General features: G+C 42.0%; 1 pseudogene; it reads right to left on the minus strand.

Moving 5' to 3' along the window:
• Nucleotides 1-15,822: 15,822 nt before the first annotated feature.
• Nucleotides 15,823-15,945, minus strand: LOC124723896 (annotated as a pseudogene).
• Nucleotides 15,946-16,709: the final 764 nt, after the last annotated feature.

A 16,709-nucleotide genomic window follows, 5' to 3' on the forward strand; every position in this document is an offset into this window, starting at 1 on the left:
AATTACCAGATGGTCAAAACCAATTGCAAAATTATTTAGACAAGATATTGGTATGGTGCGATAAGTCGCAGTAGACTCTAAATAACGAAAAGTATGAAGCCATGCATATGAGTAACGAAAAGAATCCACTAAATTTCGATTACACCAGAAATCATACAAATCTAAACGCGTGAGTTTAGCTAAATACTTGGGGACTACAATTACGAATACTTAAATTGGAAGGTTCACACAGATAACGTTGTGGAGAAAGCGAACCGAAGACTGTGATTTATTGGTAGAACACTTAGAAGATGCAACAGGTCTACTAAAGAAACTGCATACACTACATCTGTCTGTCCTCTTCTGGAGTACTGCTGTGCAATGTGGGATCCGCATCATATGGTACTGACACACGGCGTCGAAAAAGTTCGAGAAAGGGCAGCTCGTTTTGTAAAATCGCGAAACAATAGAGAGAGTACCACAGACATGATATGTGACTTGGGGTGAGAATCATTAAAACAAAGCCTTTTTTCGTTGTAGCAGGATTTTCTCATGAAATTTCAATCTCCAAGTCTGTCCTCCGAATGCGAAAATATTTTTTTGGCGGCCACCTACATAGGGCGGAACGATCATAGTAATAAAATAACAGAAATCGGAGCTCGCAGGGAAAGATTTAAGCGTCCGTTTCTTCCTCTGTGCCGTGCGAGAGTGGAACGATAGGAAAATAGCTTAAAGGTGGTTCGGCGAAAAATCTGCCAGGCACTTAACTGTGAATTGCAGTGTTTTCATGTAGATGTAGATATATTAATTGTAAAACTCACGAAGACTCATTCCACTTCCTCGTTGAAATGACCTGCCTTGGGATATGCCGCTTCTTACACTCCTTCGCCTAACACTCGACCAAAATTTTGCTAGGAAAACGGCTTCAAATTGCGGACGTCTGGTAAAACTCTGTTGTTCTTAGCCTTTATGCTAAAACTCCATCTTGTAAACGACTTACAGCATAACTAATTTTTTGCCTCTTACTCAACTTTTTCTGCAGTATCCCCAAGAAAAGGAGAAGGAAGGAAGATTAGGGTTCAGCGTCCCATTAACATCGAGATCATTAGCTCCGAATGTTTCAAGGATGAGAAAGGAAATCAGCTGTGCCCCCTGGTTCTGGAGTGATTTAGTGAAATAATAGAAAACCTAAATGTGGAATGCCAGATGCAGACTGGGACCATCGCCCTCCTGAGTGCGAGTCCAGTGTTGTCACTGCTGCATCACCTCGCTCATCAGTACTTCCAAGAACTGCTTGATAAAGGAAACCTGATGTAGCTTCCACGTTGAGCGGGAAGAATGAGGTTCATAAACATTTAAAGACCTGGGTGGCGCCCCCATAGGCAGGATTCGAACCTGCGACGTAGCGGTCGCGCGGTTCCAGACTGAAGCGCCTAGAGCCGCTCGGCCACACTGGCCGGCACTAATGAAATAGCCAGTTAAGTGTAGCAGCAGAATCACCTATGCAGCAGCACTAAGAAAAGCTGTGAACACAGCACGAAGAATAGAACCTAGTGACGTGTATGCTGAGCTCAGCAGTCACATTGTCTCCAATGTGGCAAATCACACAATACCACATTGCCATGCAGGGTGATGGGCGGTAGGTGCAACCCATACAGTGGCTTCGAGTACCTGATCGTAGACTGGTCGTAACTAGGGCACACTCGTGGACATTGAAGGGGTACACCCGAGTAAACTTCAGCAGCTCTGCACGTGATGTACCGGTACATGGTAGAGCAAAGTTACAGCATACCTCTCCACCAGAGGTAGACCGTGAATGCTTAGTTTCTGCTGACAGATGCCCTTAGTGTGGCTCCCTCAGATACAACGACCGGTCGACAGTGCACTAAATATCATCAGCTTCGCTCTCAGGAGGTAGAAGTCCTGAAGACTTAACATCAGTGGATGAGACGTTGGCAGCTCACAGCGAGCAGGTTTGGTAGATCAGGCGAACAGCAGTCTCAAAGATAGAAGTCATCTGTCGAATGGTAGGCGGCACATGGCAGCGTCTGCATCGTATCTGGCTCACGTTTACGGAATAAGATATGGGCTTGCAAGCCGGAAGATTTATTACTAAACTCCTGCTGTAATGAGGGCTGAGGATATCAGCATTTCTCTTCTTTATCTGGGTACATCAGCATTCTTTGCTGCACCTCGATGTCATGACGGTGTCCGGACATTTGCCACGCCGAACATTTGCCACGATTTTACCTGCTTCGAAGGGTTGTGCCCCTTGTCTCCCCCTCCTCCTCCTCCTCCTCACCCAGAAGCCCAATTTGCTTTCGAAGTTCCTAACGTGACCTTCAGTATGGAAGTTATTACAACGAACAAGGGCAGGCCTCCTGCTCATTACAAAGGTTACGCGTATCTTAAACAGAGGGAATCTAAAGAAGGTGGTGTTACATGGATGTGCTTACGCCGAAAAGTGGATCATTGCAAGGGAAAGTTGCTTTCGAGGAACGGAGAAGTATTGAACGTATTAGAACATCTCTGTGGACCACCTGACGATGCGGCTCTGAAAGGGAGAAAGCAAATGGAAAGGGCGAAGAGAAGGTCTCGAGAAGAAACTACACCGTTATCGGTGATACACGAGGAAGAAATGGGAAATCTACATAATAAAGTTTATGACTTTGTTACAGTGATGCCTAATTCAGAACCTATGAAGAGAACCATGCGTCGTCGATGGAGTCAAGAGCGGGGGAACCAACAAGATCCTAAGAACTCTTATGAAATTGATCTTCATGAAGATCTGTTAAAAATGGGAGATGGCAGTAGCTTTTTTCTGGAAGACTATAGATTAGAGGAGAGAATAATGATTTTCAGTGGAAGCAAAGGAAAAGAAAGTTTAAAAACATGTTCCCATTTTTTTATGAATGGAACATTTAAGAGCTGATGCAAGCAGTTTGCACAAATCTACACCAGACACGTAGACTTAACAGGCCCGATTAAAGAAGCAAACATTCTTCCTACTGTATTTGCAGTGCTCCCTAATAAGAAGAAAGACACATATGTTCGTCTGTTTCGTCTGACAAAAGAGGCAGTCCCTGTGTGGTGTCCTAAACAAGTAAAGGTCGACTGTGAGGCAGCTGCGATATCGGCCATTCGCCAAATTTTTCCCACAACTGAAATAAATGGATTCTATTTCCATATGAAGAAGAGTTTATGGAGAAGAATTCGAGTTCTCGGTCTAACTGAGGAGTACCGCCAGAACGAGGATTTAAGACTTCACGTCAGCATGTGTGCAGCGCTGGCATTTGTAAAACCGGAGGATGTAAGCAATGGATGTATTGAGATTCATGTAGAAGCTCCTGATAACGGAAGGTTCTCTCAATTTTTTTACTACTTTGTGGATAACTGGCTAGAGAATGAGGATATCGCAATAGAAATGTGGGACTGTTACGGAAAAAGGCACAGAACGACGAATGCTGCTGAAGGGTGGCACAACAAAATAAATAATATTATTGGAAACCCTCACCCTAGAATCAACTGTTTTGTGGCGTGCTTGAAAAAAGAAGCAGAGCTCACAAACTGCATGTATATGAAATTGGAAATGAATCTTGAAGGTAAGAAAAGGAAGAAGAAGTACTTGAAGCTGGACGACAGGATAGAGAGAATCGTAAAGAATTATGAAGAGATTGGCAACATTAGGCCTTGCTTGAAAACCATTGCCCATATTCAGAAACTGGACTAAAACACGTTAAAAATAATGTATTAAAAACTATGAAGACCACTGAGTCTTTGCAGATTACTGAGATAAAATTATTAAAACATTGAAGCAGCATTATCGGAGTTAATATTAAGTTGTAATTGTAAACAGAATGTACATTAATTCAGCGTGTTTTGGCCGATTTTACACACACCAGAATGGGAAATGGTCATTTATTATTTTGACGGTCCAAAGCCCCTAAAATATCATGGTTTGTTAAACTGATAGTATACGCTTTTGTAAAAGAAAATGGGAACTGAACCTTTGAACTGCACCTAAAATTGACATCCCAAAACTGATCTGATCCTAAAGTTGATAATTTTGGCACCTCAGATATTTTTTATTTAAGTTTAGCTGCAAACATTTATAGTAGATGTAAATCTACTTCAGTACATTTAGATATAGTCCCTAAAAAATTAAAATTTCTTATTAAATTGTTGATTACCTTTAAACAGGTCAGTAAAAGAAAGGACCTTACTACTGAAAATTAATTGTTACTAAAGAACGTCAGAAACAAATGTACTAGACGTACTTTTCTTACACATTACAAACTTTTTGAAAAGATATTTGATCATTTCCTCTGTCACTGGCAGTGTAATTCCAGTTGCTTTGCAGCACCAGGGATATCTACTTCTAAATTATGTTTGCAGATGTTCTCATTTAGAATTCTGGAATATTTACTTCGTCTTCCTTAGTGAAGGAATTTCGGAAAATGCATTTAGTAACTCCACTTTAGTGGCACTGTCAACAGTAACATTACCGTCGCTGTCGTGCGGTAAAGGTACTTACTGGTGCCTTTCCGCTGGTTTACTTAACTTGGGACCAGAATCTTTTTGAATTTTCCGCCACATTTCTAGAGCGAGTTTCGCTGTGGAAACTATTAAATGCATCTCGCATTGAAATCCGCACCAAATTTCAAGCCTCAGTAAAACTGCACCAATCTTGGAGATTTTGCGTTCGTCTAAATTATACGTGCCTTTTGCGGTGCTCCTGCAGCAGCTTCCTGTCCTGTTTTGTGTACCATGGTGGAACAGCTCCGTCTCTTATTAATTTATTTGTTATGAATATCTCCAGTGCTGTTGATACTATTTCTTTGAACTTAAGCCACATATGGTCTTCATTTACATAGTGTGGAAGGATTGGAGACTATCTCTTAGAAAGACGTCAACCGAATTTTTAGCTGCTTTTGTAAATAGATATATTTCGCGTTTAGTTTTGGTGAATCTCTTTGTTACGGAATTGAGCCTCGCTACGACTGTGTGTTCACTAATCCCTGTATCCGTCGTGATGCTCAGGATTATTTGTGGCTAAGAGGTCAAGTGTGTTTTGGTAACCATTTACAATTTGAATGGCCCGGCAACTAATTGTTAAAAATAATTTTAAAAAAGCATTTAGAACAATTACGGAAGTTGTTTCCTATTTAGAATAGGGTATGAAAATGTATATTTGTCAACATACGGAAGGTAGATTGAACTCACTGCCAAGGGTACCTATTTGTGATGAGATTCAAATTTTCCTTGAACTGTTGAGCAACTGTTTCATCTGAGACAGGGGGTCGGTAAAAGGAGCCAGTTATTAATTTATTCCGGTTGTCGAATATAACCTCTGCCCATACTAAGTCACAGCAACTATCTGCTTCAATGTCGATTGTGAGCTTGACCATACATTACACTATTTTTCCTTAACTTGCCCTTCTTGTTTCTGTTGTAGTGCAGATAATTACAATTACGGCTTTTCTCTCCCGAACCTAGAATGCTTTCTCTGTGACCCTATAAATACCAGAGCTAAACAATGTATAACAACAATGTATGTTACAAGCGTAGCATTCTGTATTACTTCATTTCCTTATTTCTAACGTTTTAAAATTGTACGTCGACTTTAGATGACACGTCAATCATAGACGTTCTTATCTCTATTTAGAGAAAGTGTTTTCAGTCATGTTTTGAACATTGTCCCGCTACACTTTATTAACTAATATTTTTAGAGAGTAAATTAATATGGAGTATGTCGTTCTTCTCTTCAAACATTCACATACCCATTTATTCTTTCCTTATTGTCTTTTAGGTATGCAGTTGCAGTAATTAAAGTAGGTACAAATGCAGTGATCAAAAAGAAATGATTAGCGTACATTCACATTCTCGTTGCATCGTTCCTTTCTTGTTGTTCCCATGGCGATGGACTGTTTCTACCGCAATCAGTAAGCGTGAAAGGAAGCTACCGTACAGTCAGAGGGATCTATATTTATACTTGGCAGAACTAATTACATACTGACATAATCGTCGGTATTGCTTTCGTTTCCCAAAAGTTATAAATATTTCGATTTCGGAAAAGAAGCACTGTATTTCTCCAAGATAAAGAAGAAGGCTCCTTACGTACTGGTTGTATCGAGTAAGATGTGGAGACGGCGGTTTGAAAGAGGACAGAAGAAGTACGAGGAAGGGCGTCCCTTACCTGAGGGATCGCTACCTGGCGAAGGGGCGAGTGTGCCAAATGTCCGGCGTGGCAAATGTCCGGCATTCGTCAGTGGGCTGATAGATGTTCTTATGGAACATGTACTCGTTCTTACGGCATGGTTCTGTGATGTCAGAGCCGGCCGCGGTGGCCGTGCGGTTCTGGCGCTGCAGTCCGGAACCGCGGGACTGCTACGGTCGCAGGTTCGAATCCTGCCTCGGGCATGGGTGTGTGTGATGTCCTTAGGTTAGTTAGGTTTAAGTAGTTCTAATTTCTGGGGGACTTATGACCTAAATGTTGAGTCCCGTAGTGCTCAGAGCCATTTTTATGATGTCAGAATGACGTTACGATCCCTACTCACTGAGGTCGTGTTGCTGAATTAACGATTCATACTCCTCGCTCGAGTGAGGTGACGCAGTATCTTCAGGGGTTTGGCATATTATTCCCAGTATCGGCTTTCTGCCTGTTTGCCATTCTAACTACTACACAGTGCGCTGTCCTGGCTTAAATGCGCTTGGCGCCGGCTGGATAAAACTTCAAAAACAATTTGCATTTGCCCATGATATCTTTCTTAGGCGCAACAGATAGATAAAAGTCTCTCGCTGCCTCCTTCACTATCATCTTGTCTCGTCCCTGCTTCACTGCCCATACTTCTCGACTGATACGTATTTTCATGTGGATCGGATAAGCCCAAGCTAGTCGTGGACGCTAGTAGTTTCACCTGCTCCATCACATCAGTCTCCTATCTTTGCAGCCATGAGATAGTAGAGTGCAAAGCAGCTGTTAAGGCTGGTGCGCCGTGCGTTCTGCACAGAGACTGAAGGTCCGGATCCGTTGCGACACTACCAATATTCTTTCCTCAGTTCACGCCCCGTGACAGCTGACGCTGGGCTAGCATACACGTCGTTCCACAATGAACTGAATTCTTAGTAACGGAAGCGCTTTCACACACACACACACACACACACACACACACACACAAAAGCACATGCACGCACACAGACACTAATTTGTCATTAGTAATGGTGTAGCTACTGCCATTAAGTACTGTTAATGTTTAACGTTACGTCTTTTGAACATAACGATATGTTTTAAAATCAAATTAATTTTTGCTTTGCTTACTGGTACATTAGGCACCCACAGTGATCGAGTATATTTTAAACATTTTCAGGCTTTAAAAATGTGTGAACTTAAAGGTATCAGAAATAAATCATTTAATGGGTTACTGAAAGTTACTTCTCTTCCATTGTGCAACCTGCTACAGCGTTACAGTACATGTATTTAATTGAATGAAATATGTTTTATGAAGCTACAAGAGCAAAGACGAATGCTTCAGCCATTAATAATTTGTAATGCAGCTGCAGTGACAATATCCGATCATACAGGAATATATGGCAACCATCGTTCTTTAAACCACTGTTTGAAGACACTTTACGTCCTTTCAGAATGGTAGTCTTTAGTATTCTTTGTCTCTGACACCTCAGAAATGAGCTTACTCTGGGGAATAAATCCAATTTATGCTAATCTGACATAAAGCATTATAATAGTGTTACCTTTACCAACTGGAGCTTTTAATCCATAATTCATCTTCCAGCACAATTCATTTGCATGGTTTTGATTAACGGAAGTTTCACCCAAATAGAAAACTCGAGACTAGTTAACTTGTCTGATCTCCTGCACTGTTCTCAAAAATACAGTCGTTGCAGCTACAATGTTTCTACGTTCCATTAGTAATTTCCTCTCATCGTTCGTTTTCTGATACGTGAACCCCGCGTCTCTCAGTCTCGTCAACATAATCCATTTGCTTCCGTTAAAATTTTCGCCTTCCTTCATGCGTGAAACTAATTTTTCTGCTGCCATGTATTGGCCTTTAGCATAAATGCTGAATATTATGTGCTGTAAAACTTTTTCGCAAAATCGCCCACTTCACCCACTTCCTTTATGCAGTTGTGTTGCTTGTCGCCATAGACGCCCTAAGTATGATCTTTTGAAGGTGGTGAAAAGGGTGTGCATGACAACCACGGTCCAGTCGACCCTGCATAGCTGTCATCCCTCGCAATGAAGAGCGTCTTGATCAAATCATCCGTGCTGATCGGCGGATAACGACCAGAAAATTGTGTGCAAAGCTGAATATCGGCTGTAATGCCTTGGAAACAATGTTGGAACATCTTGGTTGTCGCAAAGTCTGTGAGAGATTGGTCCGTGGATGCTTACAGAAGAACAAGAAACTCATCAAATGGAAATTTCTGGACCAACATGAAGTTGAAGGGGACAATTTTCTGAATAGCATCATCACCAGAGATGAAATGTGGTGCCACCACTACGAACCGGAATCCAAAAGATAGATCATGGAATGGCGACATGAGAATTCTCCATCAAAGAAGAAATTCAAGACACACACTTGTGCAAACAAAGTGATGTAGAGAGTCTTCTGGGATAGCCAGGGTATGATTGTTTTTGATGGCCTGGAGGCTGGAAAAACTGTCAATTCATCATGCTACAATATGACACTGACTAAGCTGAAAGCCCGAATTTCCAGGGTAAAGCCATAGAAGCAGGCCAACTTTCACCTGCAACATGATAACGCCAGGTCCCACACCAGTTTTGCGACCATACAACTCATTGCAAAATTCGGCTGGACTGTCTTACCACATCCACTGTACAGTTTCTATTTAGTGACTTCAGACTTGCACCTCTTTGGGCCTCTGAAAGATGGACTATGTGGCGAACATTTTCAAAACTCGGGTGCTGTTGTCAGAGCTGCAAGGACATGGTTAACCGCAACTGGTTCAGATTTTTACAAACGCGGCATGCAGGCTCTGGTTCATCCTTGGCAAAAGTGCATAACGAATGATGGTGATTATGTGGAAAAATGACAATCTGTAGCTGAAATATTGCTGTACAGAGCTATTCTGTTGCGGTTTATATATCTCATGTACATTCCATGAATAAAAATAGTGGGCACTACTTTCGGAACGACCCTTGTCGCAGTGACAATAGCATCTACCACCTCCTGAAAATATCGAATAGTTGCATCTACTAAATAGTGCAGGATTTGGACAATATGATCCGACAGCAAACCTGAGAAGAGTATGTTCCTCCAACTGAAGTCGACAGAAGAATGAAAAGTGATGACTGTATGATCATCAGTAATGTACAACATTGAGTTGTTCATCATATCACGACAGCGTTTACAAGCCACCGTTACAGAACTGCGGTACCGAAAACTGTGTGTATTATGGATGACTCAAATGCTCAACCCTGACATGAAACAGAGGAGACTGGAAATCAGGCGATGAAAGCTGTGTTCGCCATTTTGACCCAAAAATCAAGAGGATATCAGAGGAGTTCCGCCACAAATTATCACCATTGCCAAAAAAGTTTATGCCATCAGTAGGTAAAGTCGTACTCACATTTTTCTGGGACGTTCAAGCTGTGGTTCATTTGGAATTTATGGAATATTATTATTATTATTTATTTATTTAACCTGATCAGATTAGGGCCATCAGGCCCTCTCTTACATCGGACCAGTGTTCCACACATGCAGCATTTCACACATCAGAGTAACATCATGAACATAGTTTAAATGAGAAAATTAGCTTACTCTAGTGACAATATGAATAAAGACTAGTGACTAAGACCTAATAAAGTAAATGAGGAAGTATTTTTACAACAGTTGCTATACATACAGATTATGATAAAAGTAATAATAATAACAGTAAAACAAAAAATCAAATAATAATGATAAACATGACTAAGACCTAATAAAGTAAATGCTGGCAGTATTTTTACATCAGGTGCTATACATACAGATTATGGTGAAAGCAATAATAATAACAGTAAAAAAAAATCAAATAATAATGACAACATGTGAAAGATACGCAATAGTAATGAAGGTTTGTGCAGATGTACATTAATATTTTGGTGTGTAAAGTAGATGTTTACTAGTATAGCGAGTTTTGGGTAAGGGAGGTTTAAGGAGGGGGAGAGAGAGAAGTAATGAGGTGAAGTGCACTCATGTACAGAGGAAGGCATTACTGTTGCTTAAGTAGATACGTCATTAACTGTTTTTTGAAGCCGGTCATGTTTTTAAGTTCTCTAACATAACGAGGGAGGTTATTCCAGAGTCGGGTTCCCGCTACTGTAAAGGACTTGGAGAAGGTGACTGAGCGATGCAGTGGAACGGAGAGGATTTTATTATGATGGGAACGTGTGTTTCTGTCATGTTGTTCCGACATGAGTGTTAGGGACGAGGAGAGATATGAGGGACAGTGTACATTTAAAGGCAGTAGATGAGACAGAGTGTATGGAAATCTCTGCGTTTGTCTGCACGCAGCCAGGACAATTTTGCATATGCTGGTGAAATGTGATCAAAAAGTCGAACGTCACAGATATATCGGACGCAGGCATTCGTGACCAGCTCTAGACGTCGAGAATTTTCCTGAGAGAGGCCTTGTAGGATTATATCGCTGTAGTCAATGGCCACACCATAAAATCTGCAAGGTACGGTGAGACTCTCAGAAAACTGAATGCACGAATTCGGAGATTCGTCCACACATGAAGCATCCTCTCCTCCAGAATGACAATGCCGGATCACGCATGAGCACTGAAACATCTGCAACTATCCGACGCCTTGGGTTTACTGTCATCGATCGTCCTCCATACAGTCCGCGCTTGGCCCCATTCGATTTTCGTACGGTTCTGAAACTTAAAGAACACCTTTGAGGACTTGAATTTTATAGCGATGAAGTGGTACAAGCAGGGGTGAAGTTACGGCTCTGTCAATCATGTCAGCCATTCTACAGTGATGATACCAACAAACTGGTCTCTCTTTGGGGGAAAATGTGTTTTTCATAAGAGTGAATATGCTGGGAAATAAATATGTAGACATGAAAAATATAAATACAAACAAGTAAACAATCATGCAAAATGTACGGATTATGAACTTTGCTTGTGTCGTGACATCTTGTACACTAGTATCCCAAAGATGACGACTGTAGCGTCAGTATATCTCACTAACACATCGTAAATTGTGCAACACAACCAAGCAGGTATACCTCATGGCGTAACTAGCAATGAAAGATAATAATTATGAATTATGATATTTTATAGAACTATTCTTGTGGTATGTTGTTTCATTGCAGCATAATGTATTACATTACCACAATAGTGACTGAGGTAATTTTCTACTTGTTATGCTATTATATCCTCATTAAGCTAGGAACCGTATTAGAATAGTGTAATGTTGCAACTATAAATGTACTGGATGGTTATAATTAAACTTTCCCTATTTAACACGTTTTAACACGGAGACTGATTACCATTCGAGTACCAAACTTGGTAGCATTGATGTCAAGGACATGGGGAAGAGAAATAACGCAAAATCATCTGAGTTGAAACACTTTTAATGTGCTGCTATGGTACAAAATGGTTCAAATTGCTCTGAGCACTATGGGACTTAACATCTATGGTCATCAGTCCCCTAGAACTTAGAACTACTTAAACCTAACTAACCTAAGGACAGCACACAACACCCAGTCATCACGAGGCAGAGAAAATACCTGTCCCCGCCGGGAATCGAACCCGGGAACCCATGCGCGGGAAGCGAGAACGCTACCACACGACCACGAGCTGCCGACTGCTACAGTATATCATACCATTACATACCAGTATCATTACTGCTACAAATGGGGCTCAATATGGCACCCATGAGTATCCAGAAGAGTCTGAAAGTGCAGGATTGCATTCTGCACAGCAGAACGAGGCATGTCTATAGGTATGCTGGCTATCTCTCTCGATATGCTGCGCTTCAGATCAGCACATGTGCTCACAACCAGAAATCACAGGGACTGAGATCAGGTGATCGTGCCGGTCAAGCATTTGGAAATGAGCGGCTGATAAAGCGTCTCTCTCCTGCAGGGCGGGTATGACATGCTGGCGAAGCATACTGCAGTAACGCTGACCAGTCACACTACATGTCTCTGACCACTGGGCGCCAACCTGTTCAAAAAAATAATGGGCCAATGATGAACGTAGCTTTGAAGCCACACCATACAGTGACACGTTCACCATACAGAGGAACTTCATGCACAGTGACTGGAGGTGAAGAACCCCAAACTAGGCAATTCGGTGTGTGTTCTCCTCACCTGTCAGAGAAAACTGAGCTTCATCTGTCCACACAATGGTCGAGGGCCAGCGCTCGTCAATATCAATCCTTGTGAGAAAGCGGAGAGTGAAGTCAACATGTCGTTGTGTGTCCTGTGGTGCAAGCTGCTTTACGATATGGATCTTGTACTGATACTATTTGAGGATGTTTCGGAGCACCTTCTCTACAGTATACTGTTCAATTTTCGACTGTCGTGTCACAGCACGTGAAGTGCCCGACGATTGGGAATTGCATGCAACATTGTCTGAAATAGCACCTGCGATTTTATCAACAACCTGTGGTGCAACCGGTCGTCGGCCTCTTCCCAGAGCGACACCTGGTTCTCCAGTTGATTCCAACTTCTTCATCATGCTCCACACACCAGGTGGTGGAGAAGGACCCTTCCTTAATCCTTTCAGACTGTCATGTTCTCGAAGTGCAGCTGCAGCAATACTGTTGTTTTGATACAGAGCTTCACCAATGATATCCTGCTCCTTTTGTTCAAACTCATGTTGACACGTCAATCAAGCTCACTGAGACTGGTCACACATGTGAGACTATGAATCATGATGACTGACACGGAACCTGGTGGCTATAGTTGGAGCTCAATGGTGGCGCTGTGATGGATGGAGATCATGCACCCCATATTCTGGGCATTAATGCTACCACGTTTGGTACTCATACAGTAAATATTTTCCGTGTTATAAAGCGTTAAATAGGGAAAGTTTAATTACAACCACCCAGTATATAAAATTTATATGATGGCACCTATTACATATAAACATGTTTATAGGATAATAAATAAACTATTTAATATTATGTCCTTAGGATCCATCCTGATACATCTATCTAGGAATAGTTAATTTGGAAATGGATGAGTGCGGGGGTACACATTGTGGGAGAGACCAAAACCTGACAACATTAAACAGCGTTAAATGGGTGTAGCTTGAAACAGTTACACATAGAAGAGCTGTGCACAGGATAGACTATCATAGAGAGATGCAACAAACCACTCATTGTGCTGAAGATTACAGCAACACACTTCTATATCTATATCTACATCCATACTTCTCAAGCCACCTGGAGGTGTGTGGCGGAGGTTCTCCCTTCTAATCCAGTCTCGTACTGTTTGCGGAAAGAAAGATTGTCGGTATGCCTCTGTGTTGGCTCTAATCTCTCTGATTTTATCCTCATGGTCTCTTCGCGAGATATGCGCAGGAGGGAGCAATATACTGCTTGACTCCTCGGTGAAGGTACGTTCTCGAAACTTCAACAAAAGCCCGTACCGAGCTAATGAGCGTCTCTCTTACGGAATCTTCCACTGGAGTTTATCCGTAACGCTTTCGTGATTACTAAATGATCCTGTAACGAAGCGCGCTGCTCTCCGTTGGATCTTCTCTATCTCTTCTGTCAACCCTATCTGGTACGGATCCCACACTGGTGAGCAGTATTCAAGCAGTGGCGAACAAGTGTACAGTAACCTGCTTCCTTTGTTTTCGGAATGCATTTCCTCAGGATTCTTCCAATGAATCTCCGTCTGGCATCTGCTTTACTGACGATTAATTTTATATGGTCATTCCATTTTAAATCACTCCTAATGCCTACTCCCAGATAATTTATGGAATTAACTGCTTTCAGTTGCTGACTTGCTATATTGTAGCTAAATGATAAAGGATCTTTCTTTCTATGTATTCGCAGCACATTACACTTACCTACATTGAGATTTAATTGCCACCATGCATCAATCCGTTGCAGATCCTCCTGCATTTCAGTACAATTTTCCATTGTTACAAGTTCTCGATATACTACAGCATCATCCGCAAAAAGCCTCAGTGAACTTCCGATGTTATCCACAAGGTCATTTACATATATTGTGAATAGCAATCCTACGACACTCCCCTGCGGCACAACTGAAATCACTCTTACTCCGGAAGACTTCTCTCCATTGAGAATGACATGCTGCGTTCTGTTATCTAGGAACTCTTCAATACAGTCACACAAATGGTCTCATAGTCCATATCCTCTTACTTCGTTCATTAAACGACTGTCGGGAACTGTATCAAACGCCTTGCAGAAGTCAAGAAACACGGCATCTACCTGGAAACCCGTGTCTATGGCCCTCTGAGTCTCGTGGACGAATAGCGCGAACTGGGTTTCACACTATCGTCTTTTTCGAAACCCAAGCTGATTCCTCCAGAGTAGATTTCTGGTCTCCAGAAAAGTCATTATACTCGAACATAGTACGTATACCAAAATTCTACAACTGATCGACGTTAGAGATATAGGTCTATAGTTCTGCACATCCGTTCGACGTCCCTTCTTGAAAACGGGGATGACCTGTGCCCTTTTCCAATCTTTTGGAACGCTTCGCTCTCCTAGAGACCTACGGCACACCGCTGCAAGAAGGGGACAAGTTCCTTCTAGTACTCTGTGTAAAATCGAACTGGTATCCCATCAGATCCAGCTGCCTTTCTTCTTTTGAGCGATATTAATTGTTTTTCTATCTCTCTGTCATCTATTTCGATATTTACCATTTTGTTATCTGTGCAACAATCTAGAGAAGGAACTACAGTGCGGTCTTCCTCTGTGAAACAGCTTTGGAAAAAGACATTTAGTATTTCGGCCTTTAGTCTGTCATCCTCTGTTTCAGTACCATTTTGGTCACAGAGTGTCTGGACATTTTGTCCTCGCTTTGACATAAGACAAAAATTTCTTAGGATTTTCTGCCAAGTCAGTACATAGAACTGTATTTTCGAATCCGTTGAACGCCTCTCGCATAGCCCTCCTCACACTACATTTCGATTCGTGTGATGTTTGTTTGTCTGCTAGGCTCTGGCTATGTTTATGTTCGCTGTGAAGTTTCCTTTGCTTCTATAGCAGTTTTCTAACTCGGTTGTTGTACCACGGTGGCTCTTTTCCATCTCTTACGATCTTGCTTGGCACGTACTCATCTAACGCATATTGTACGACGGTTTTGAACTTTGTCCACTAATCCTCAACACTAACTGTACTTGGGATAAAACTCTTGTGTTGAGCCGTCAAGTACTCTGAAATCTGCTTTTTGTCACTTTTGCTAAACAGAAAAAAACTTCCTACCTTTTTTAATATTCCTATTTAAGGCTGAAATCACCGATGCTGTAACCGCTTTATGATCGCTGATTCCCTGTTCTGCGTTATCTGTTTCAAATAGTTCGGGTCCGTTTGTCACCAGAAGGTCTAATATGTTATCGCCAAGAGTCGGTTCTCTATCTAACTGCTCAAGGTAGTTTTCAGACAACGCACTTAAAAAAATTTCACTGGATTCTTTGTCCCTGCCCCCCTTTATAAACGTTTGAGTCTCCCGGTCTAAAAAATTGCAGTAGCGGACGGTATTTCACGTCCACTAGGCGGTGTATTGGGAGAGATGACTCTGAGCACTATGGGACTTAACATCTATGGTCATCAGTCCCCTAGAACTTAGAACTACTAAAACCTAACTAACCTAAGGACAGCACACAACACCCAGTCATCACGAGGCAGAGAAAATCCCTGACCCCGAGGCGGGGTATTGTTAAAAGTTTTCAACTAGCAATAATCGCACCTCGGATAAACCTCATTGGTTACGATATTGCCACTTTTTCACGCTATTCAAGTATCATCCACTGCCCATTGACATTATATTCAGTACATAATAAATATATCCTTGTAGGCCGCTGATTAAGATGGATGGATAGGAGCCTCAAACTTTTGAATACTCGTGTCTTCAGTTCAAATAGTTCAAATGGCTCTGAGCACTATGGGACTCAACTGCTGTGGTCATCAGTCCCCTAGAACTTAGAACTACTTAAACCTAACTAACCTAAGGACATCACACACATCCATGCCCGAGGCAGGATTCGAACCTGCGACCGTAGCAGTCGCACGGTTCCGGACTGCGCGCCTAGAACCGCGAGACCACCGCGGCCGGCCGTGTCTTCAGTCACTGACAACACAGAGGAAAGCATCAGTGGAATGAACATTAAATACACGCATATAGTCTTAAGTAAAATGTACACTGATTAGCCAAAACATTATGACCATTGCCCACCGCTAGACTAAATGCTGCCTGATGATGTCAGAGGTACATGATGTAATAATGGAAGTGTATAACCTGAGCAGAGACGATTGAGGAATCAATCTACCGACACTACAGGTCGCCCAATGACATAAACCACTTTGACAAGGGACAGAGTGTTATGTTGGGCATCTGGGAATGAGCATCTTGGGGATGACGAACTAGTCTGCTGCTTGCTGCTACTGCTGGGAGCATCTATGGAATCAGGTTGAAGGATAGTGAAACTACGAATAGGTGACCAGGTGCTGGTTGTCTACATCTCTTTACAACACGTGGAGATCAGAGACGTTCTCATT

Source organism: Schistocerca piceifrons, chromosome X, assembly GCF_021461385.2.
Source record: "Schistocerca piceifrons isolate TAMUIC-IGC-003096 chromosome X, iqSchPice1.1, whole genome shotgun sequence".
NCBI lineage: Eukaryota > Metazoa > Arthropoda > Insecta > Orthoptera > Acrididae > Schistocerca > Schistocerca piceifrons.